This window comes from Alligator sinensis, unplaced genomic scaffold (assembly GCF_000455745.1).
Source record: "Alligator sinensis unplaced genomic scaffold, ASM45574v1 scaffold784_1, whole genome shotgun sequence".
In the NCBI taxonomy this organism is placed as follows: Eukaryota; Metazoa; Chordata; order Crocodylia; family Alligatoridae; genus Alligator; species Alligator sinensis.
In genome coordinates, this window is record NW_005842318.1 from 1,582,917 (window position 1) to 1,590,003 (window position 7,087).

Genomic DNA, 7,087 nt, shown 5'->3' on the forward strand with positions numbered 1-7,087 from the left:
ATCTCGGTGTAAGTAAACAATCTTTAAAACTACCGCTAAGCATTTGTGCCTAATTCCAGCTCGACGGCCTCCCCTCTCCGACCCGGCGTGCCCGGGCTGCTGGCCACAGCCCGCGTGCAGCGCGGAAAAGGGCTCGGGTTGCTCCCGGCCCGCACATTGAGAACTCTGAGTGACGTGTAAGTGAGGTGGCATGACTTGTGTGATTATTTCATTTGCTTGTATAGGTAGCTTGTTGTCTAGTAATCTGAAGGCTAAATTAACAGCATTGTCTGTAGGTATTATTAAGTATAAACAGTTCATTTTTCCCCGATGTTAATATAATCAAAGCACATTCACCTTCGTCTGATTAATTTGATCCCTGTTGCATTTCAATTTTATGTATTTTATTTTTGGAGATATCCTCTGAATCTTTATTCTCTGGGAGCAGGAATTAATTATGATGTATATCTTTAAAGAATAATTTCCTGCGATTAAATGCTGGTCTCAAAAGACATACATCTTAATTGATTACCACTCAGCCACCCATCTCTCCATAGAGTTAGAGAGTTCTGTAACTTTTTTTTTTTAACTTCACAATTAGCTTTTGATTTGGGAGTGTTTTTATCTCCTACTGCAAAGGGAATTGACTGAGAATGCCATGAGCAGCCTCGCTATGCTAATAAGGTACCCTAAAACACCACCTCCCAAGTGTCAATGTCTTAGACTTTTGTATTATGCAGGTTACTGACTAATAGAGCTGCTTCAATACTATACAAACAAATCGTGTTTTCAAAAAGTATTATTTGTTTTCAAATGACTTTTTACACTGTATTACCATATTTGTTATCCCTTGTTGTTTGTATGCATGTGTTTCTCCGGACCTAAGTGTTTTGGATATGGTCCCTATGTGCAAGTGGGAAAAGAGTATTCATGCTTGCACAAGAATATATATTGTTCACAACCATTATTATTTCCCTGTTTTAATTGCTTCAGCCATCTAAGCAGATAACCAGAACAATTCAGCTGACTTTAGGTGACCATTCTCCACTCCATGAAGCACAATACATTTTATTTTTATTGAATAAAAGGTGACTTGATTATAAACAAACCTTAGGTTAAAAATGGTTTTGTGGCAATTAATATGGGGACTGTAAGGGAATATTAAATGTATGTGTAGAAATCATGATCTGTTTTAAAATGTGCGTAAACAGAAAAATGGGATAAACGTTTTGGATAATTTATTCACAAGAAATATTTCACTGTGTTGAAAATGGTTAAATATCAGTTTATTTCCTGAATACAAATAAATAATAAATACATGTGTAGAAATCTTGAACAGTTTTTTAAATGATTTGAACAGAAAAAATAAGATAAACATGTTGAATAATTTATTCATCAGGAATAATTCAGCCCTGTATTTCAGACCTGGAAACACCATCTAAGAAAAGCAGTATATTACAATGTAAATCTGTTGAAAATCATGTTAGGTAAGAAATTACTTTTGACTTTTAAATATATCTGCAATATCATAACATTTGGCCAATGAAGCTATGGGGAACACCTTTTTTTTACATACTTTATTAAAAGAAATGCCAATATGCATATTATACAAAATATGTACTGACAGTGATTTCTCTGTACTAAAGAAACAAAACAATTTAAACAAAACAATTTCAAGATTCATAGATTCATAGACACTAGGGCTAGAAGGGACCTTGGAAGATCATCGAGTCCAGCCCCCTGCCCCAGAGGCAGGAAGTCAGCAGAGGTCATAGATTCATAGATTTATAGAAGTAGGGTCAGAAGGGACCTTGTAGATCATTCAGTCCGACCCCCTGCCCTGGGCAGGAGAGAAAACTGGGCTCAAATGACCCCAGCCAGGTAGACATCAAGTCTCCTCTTAAAGACCCCCAGGGTAGGAGCCATCACCACTTTCCTTGGAAGTTGGTTCCAGATCCTAGTCGCCCTGACTGTGAAGTAGTGCCTTTGGATGTCTAGTCTAAACCTACTCTCTAACAATTTGTGGCCGTTATTTCTTGTAACCTCGGGGGGCTCTAGGGGGAGCAGGGTCTCTCCCATACCCTGCTGGTCCCCCTTGGTGAGTTTATAGATGGCCACCAGGTCCCCTCTCAGCCTTCTCTTGTGAAGGCAGAACAGGTTCAGGTCCCATAGCCTCTCTTTGTAGGGCCTGCCCTGCTGTCCCCGGATCATGTGGGTGGCCCTCCTCTGGACCCTCTCAATGCTGTATACATCCCTCCTGAAGTGTGGCGCCTAGAACTGAACACAGTATTCCAGGTGCAGCCTGACCAGTGCTGCATAGAGGGAGAGGATCACCTCCTTGGCCCTGCTTGAGATGCATCTGTGGATGCACGACAAGGTATGGTTGACAGTGAACTCACATTGTCAGTCCATGTTCATCTTGGAGTCAGTAATGACTCCAAGATCTCTTTCTGCCACCGTGCTCTCGAGAAGGGAGTTTCTCAGCTTATAAATGTGCTGCTGGTTCCCACTGCCCAAGTGCAGCATCCTGCACTTGTCAGTATTGAAACCCATCCTATTTTCATTAGCCCACCCCTGTAACCTATCCAGGTCCTGCTGTAATCTGTCCTTCCCTACTAGCATGCCCACCTCACCCCAAATCTTGGTATCATCAGCAAATTTAAACAGGCTGCTTTTTACCCTGTTGTCCAAGTCACTAATAAAGAAATTGAACAGTGCAGGCCCAAGGACTGAGTCCTGGTGGACTCCACTGCCCACTTCCCTCCAAGTCGAAAAAGACCCCAGGATCCCAGCAAGATAAACATCCAAATGTCTCTTGAAGGCATTCAAAGTAGGTTCTTGAACCACCTCCAGTGGCTTGAACCACCTCCAGTGGCAGTCTATTCCAGACCTTGGGGGCTCGGACCTTGGGGAGTTCTTCCTTATGTCCAGCCTGAAATGGTCGCGGAGGAGTTTGTGACTGTTCAACCTTGTCATCCCTTGGGGTGCTCTGGTGAACAGACGTTCCCCCAGATCCTGATGAGCACCCCTGATAAATGTATAGATGGCCACCAGATCACCCCTAAGCCTACACTTTTCCAGGCTGAAGAGTCCCGTGGCTCTCAGCCTCTCATCATAAGGTCTGTTTTCCTGACCTCTGATCATGCGTGTGGCACTCCTCTGCACCCTTTCAAGCTTCTCCACATACTTTTTGAATTGTGGAGCCCAAAACTGGATGCAGTACTCCAGCTGCGGCCTCACAAAGGCTGAGTACAAGGGGAGAATGACGTCCTGGGATTTGCTTGAGAAGCATCTATGGATGCAAGTTAACATTTTGCTTGCTTTACTAGCCGCAGCATCACATTGAAGGCTCATGTTCATCTTGTGGTCAGTCATGACCCCCAAGTCCCTTTCATCCATAGTGCTAGCCAGCATAGCACTGCCGAGCCTATAATGCTGCAGGTTTTTCTCCCAAGGTGGAGAACCTTGCATTTTTCAGTGTTTAACACCATCAGGTTCTCATATGCCCATTTCCTGAGCCTGTCAAGGTCAGTTTGGATTGCTGTCCTGTCCTAAGGTGTGGATGCTTTACCCCAGAATTTGGTGTCGTTGGTGAACTTGGCCAGTCTGCTTCTGACACCAATGTCTATATCATTGATGAAGATGTAAAATAGTATAGGCCCTAGGACAGAGCCTTAAGGGACCCAATGGTCACAGTGCACCACAATGATTGACTTCAATCCACCACCACCCTCTGGGTCCTACCATGGAGCCAATTCCCCAGACAGTGGATTGTGGTGAGGCTGAAGCTGCAGTTAGCCAGTTTTGCCAAGAGGTGATCATGGGATACCAGACCATAGGCTTTTCTGAAGTCAAGATATATGACATCCATCTCTTCCCCCTTGTCCAGGTGATAGGTCACCTGGTCATAAAATGAAATGAGATTGGTCAAGCAAGACCTACCCGCAACAAACCCATGCTGGCTATCCCTCAGGATTTTGCCATCAGCCAGTCTGTTAAGGATGGCCTCTTTGATAATCTTTTCCAAGACCTTCCCCGGGATAGACATCAGGCTGATGGGCCTGTAGTTTGCCGGATCCACTTTCCTCCCTTTCTTGAAGATCGGCACCACATTGGCCTTCTTCCAATCTTCGGACACTTCACCAGAGCACCAGGAGTTCTCAAAGATCCATGCTATGGGCTGAGCTATGATGCTTACCAGCTTCTTAAGTACCCTTGGGTATATACCATCAGGCCTGGCTGTAGATATTTGAAAATAAAGCAAGGCACACAATTTCTCAAAGACTAATTGTTTAATGACTATATTAAATTAACCAGTGTTTCATCATAAAAAATTGCAATTCATAATTAATATGAGAGGCAAGGATTTTTTAGGATGATTATCTTTTATTGAATCAATTATGTAGTTGGGATACAGTTAGACACAAGCTTTTGAATGCAATACATTCCCCAAAAGGAAGAATGTCTTGCATTTGGAAGCTTGTCTAACATTTCCTAATTGCATAGTTGGTCCAATAAAAGATATCATCCTAAGCAATTCTTGCTTCTAATTTCTGGATCATCACAGCTACAACATCACTCTTACAAATTCATAATTGAATAATTTAGGGTAAAGCAAAGCAAATGTTTGGACTATAGCTGGAAGTGCATTCAGTTCAATAGCCCATATAAAGTGACAGTTATTTGGAGTCATCATTTTCTTGGGTTGTTTTAATAAATAGCAATGGGTATGCTGAAGGTGAAATCCAGACTCCGCTGATACCAGTTTAACATGCTAAGGAAGAAGATATGTTCTTTGCCTTATAAGTATGTAGTATTGTTTGTGGATAGCTACAAGGGCAGGTAGAAAGAGGGAAGTGCCTCAGTTGAAATAATCCCAGGATGCTTATTAAACAATATATCAATTGGGTATCCACTGAACCTATTTCCTGCTTTATTTTTAAGGCAAGTGTGAATTTCGCTTCTCATGCCATTTAATGATGAATTAGAAATATACATTAGGATATGATGTGGGATGTCTGCTTCCTTAGGTACAAGGTGCTGAATTACAATTTTGCTTCCAAGGGGAGCTTCCACATTGAACAGGGTTTCTTTTCTGTTCTGAAGCAGAAAATAATTTGTGACAAGCCAAATATTGTACAATTATTTATTTGTAAAATTCCTTGTTCAGCACAGTAAGCCTAGAACACTGATTATATATACTCAATAGATCAAAATGACCAGAAAAATGACTCTCTACTCACTAAAATAAAATGTATCCATTATATTCTATTTAACAAACCAATTGAGTTACCTCTTACTTTTTAGCTGGCTTAAAATGCCATTTAAAATGCTCTTATACTACATTAAAAAGAGAGATATCCAAATATGAGGATTAGGCAGAAAGTAACAGGGCACTGTGCTGAAATGTTTTAGCTAGCTGGTATCAATCAATCGATCACTTTTCTATAGGGTTTCTTTGCTTCTCCATGCATTTCTGTCAACTTTTGATTAAGAATTTTATTTCAGTTGAAGGATAAGAGAAAAATTATGAAGCCACCACTTACCATGTCCTGAACTTTGTTGTTGAACTTGAATCTTCTCTTTCTCCCACGGTTTTCTTTAAAGGACCAAACAGGCAAGTTTCACCTGGTGCCAGATAAAGCCTTCAAGGGTAATGAGGACTTACTTCAAACCCAAGGTCTTTAATGGTCTTCAGGGTCATTGAGAGCTGTGTAGAGTCAAGTGTTGTTATGGAAAAACAGTATTCCTTGGGCACGTCCAGATGAGTGGAAATGATCACCACTGTTGCAGCCCCAGGAGGCCCCCAGAAGTCCACGTAAGGCTGCTGGGGCCAGTTCAGGTACTTCCCCCAGCCTTCCCGATCTGACCTGGGGCAATTTTCTGTGTTCTAGAGTGCTCATGCAGGGGCTTTTCCCAGGGACAAGTAGCAGCGGCACAACTACATGCAGCTTATATTTGTCCCCAGGGAAGTGCATGCGCGCGCTAATGGGGACATGCCCCTTATGGCAGCATTCCTTGACACCTGCTTCAAATGGCTGGATTCAAGTTCTGGCTGAGCAAGTTGCAATACAAGTTGCTGCTCAAAGTAGAGCTCTTGTTTAAGAAGTCTGTCACAAAAATGTCATTAGTATATAGTAAATGGTTGGCAGGATTTTATTGCCATTGGTACACCCTACAACCAAAGACATGGATCACAGAATAAAAAGGCTCCCTGGGGTAATCAAGACATGTAGCTGCTATTTTTAGTGGCAGGGAGCAACTGATATGGAAGCAAGGCTAACAATCACCATCTTCCTTGCAGTGACATACAAATAAGCAGTGCCATGTGTGGATTACATTGCTAATATATATCTTGCTTTATAGATCAGGGTTTTTTTTTGGACTGACCTTTGCTTTAACATAATTGGTTCTAATCCTTCTTACTTGAATCCAGTAGTTACAATTAGAGTAGGTAATGGAATTACAAGCATCAGATCTCTAAGTACCAAATACCAGAGGACTGGAGGGTTGCTAATATGACTCTAATATTTAAAAAGGGCTCTAGAGGGGACCCAGGGAACTACTGGCTAGTGAGTCTAACATTCTTTTTAGAAAACAGGTAGAAACAATAAAAATAATAAAAAGATAATTGTTAAGAGCATGGATGAACTTGACTTTCTGGGGAGGAATCAGCATATCAGGGCCAAATCATATCTCTGCAATCTGCTAGAGTTTTTTGAGGGTATCAATAAGTTAATGGATCAGGGAGGTCTACTTGACATAGTACATCTGAACTTCCAAAAAACCTGTGACAGGGTCCCACATCAAAGGCTCTTAATGAAGTTAGGTAGTCATGGGATTACAGGGAAGGTCTGCTTATGAATTAGAAATTAGTTTAAGGATAGAAAACAAAGAGTGAATATAAATGGTCAGTTTTGAGGATGGAAAGAAGTAAACAATGGGGTTCTCCTGGGATCTGTGTTGGGACTGGTTCTATAAGACATTCATAAATGATCTGGAAAGGGGGGTAAGTAGTGAGGTGACCAAATTGGTAGATGACATAAATTTATTCAAAGTGGTAAAGACCATGTCAGACTGTGAGGAACTACAGAAAGATCTTTCTCTA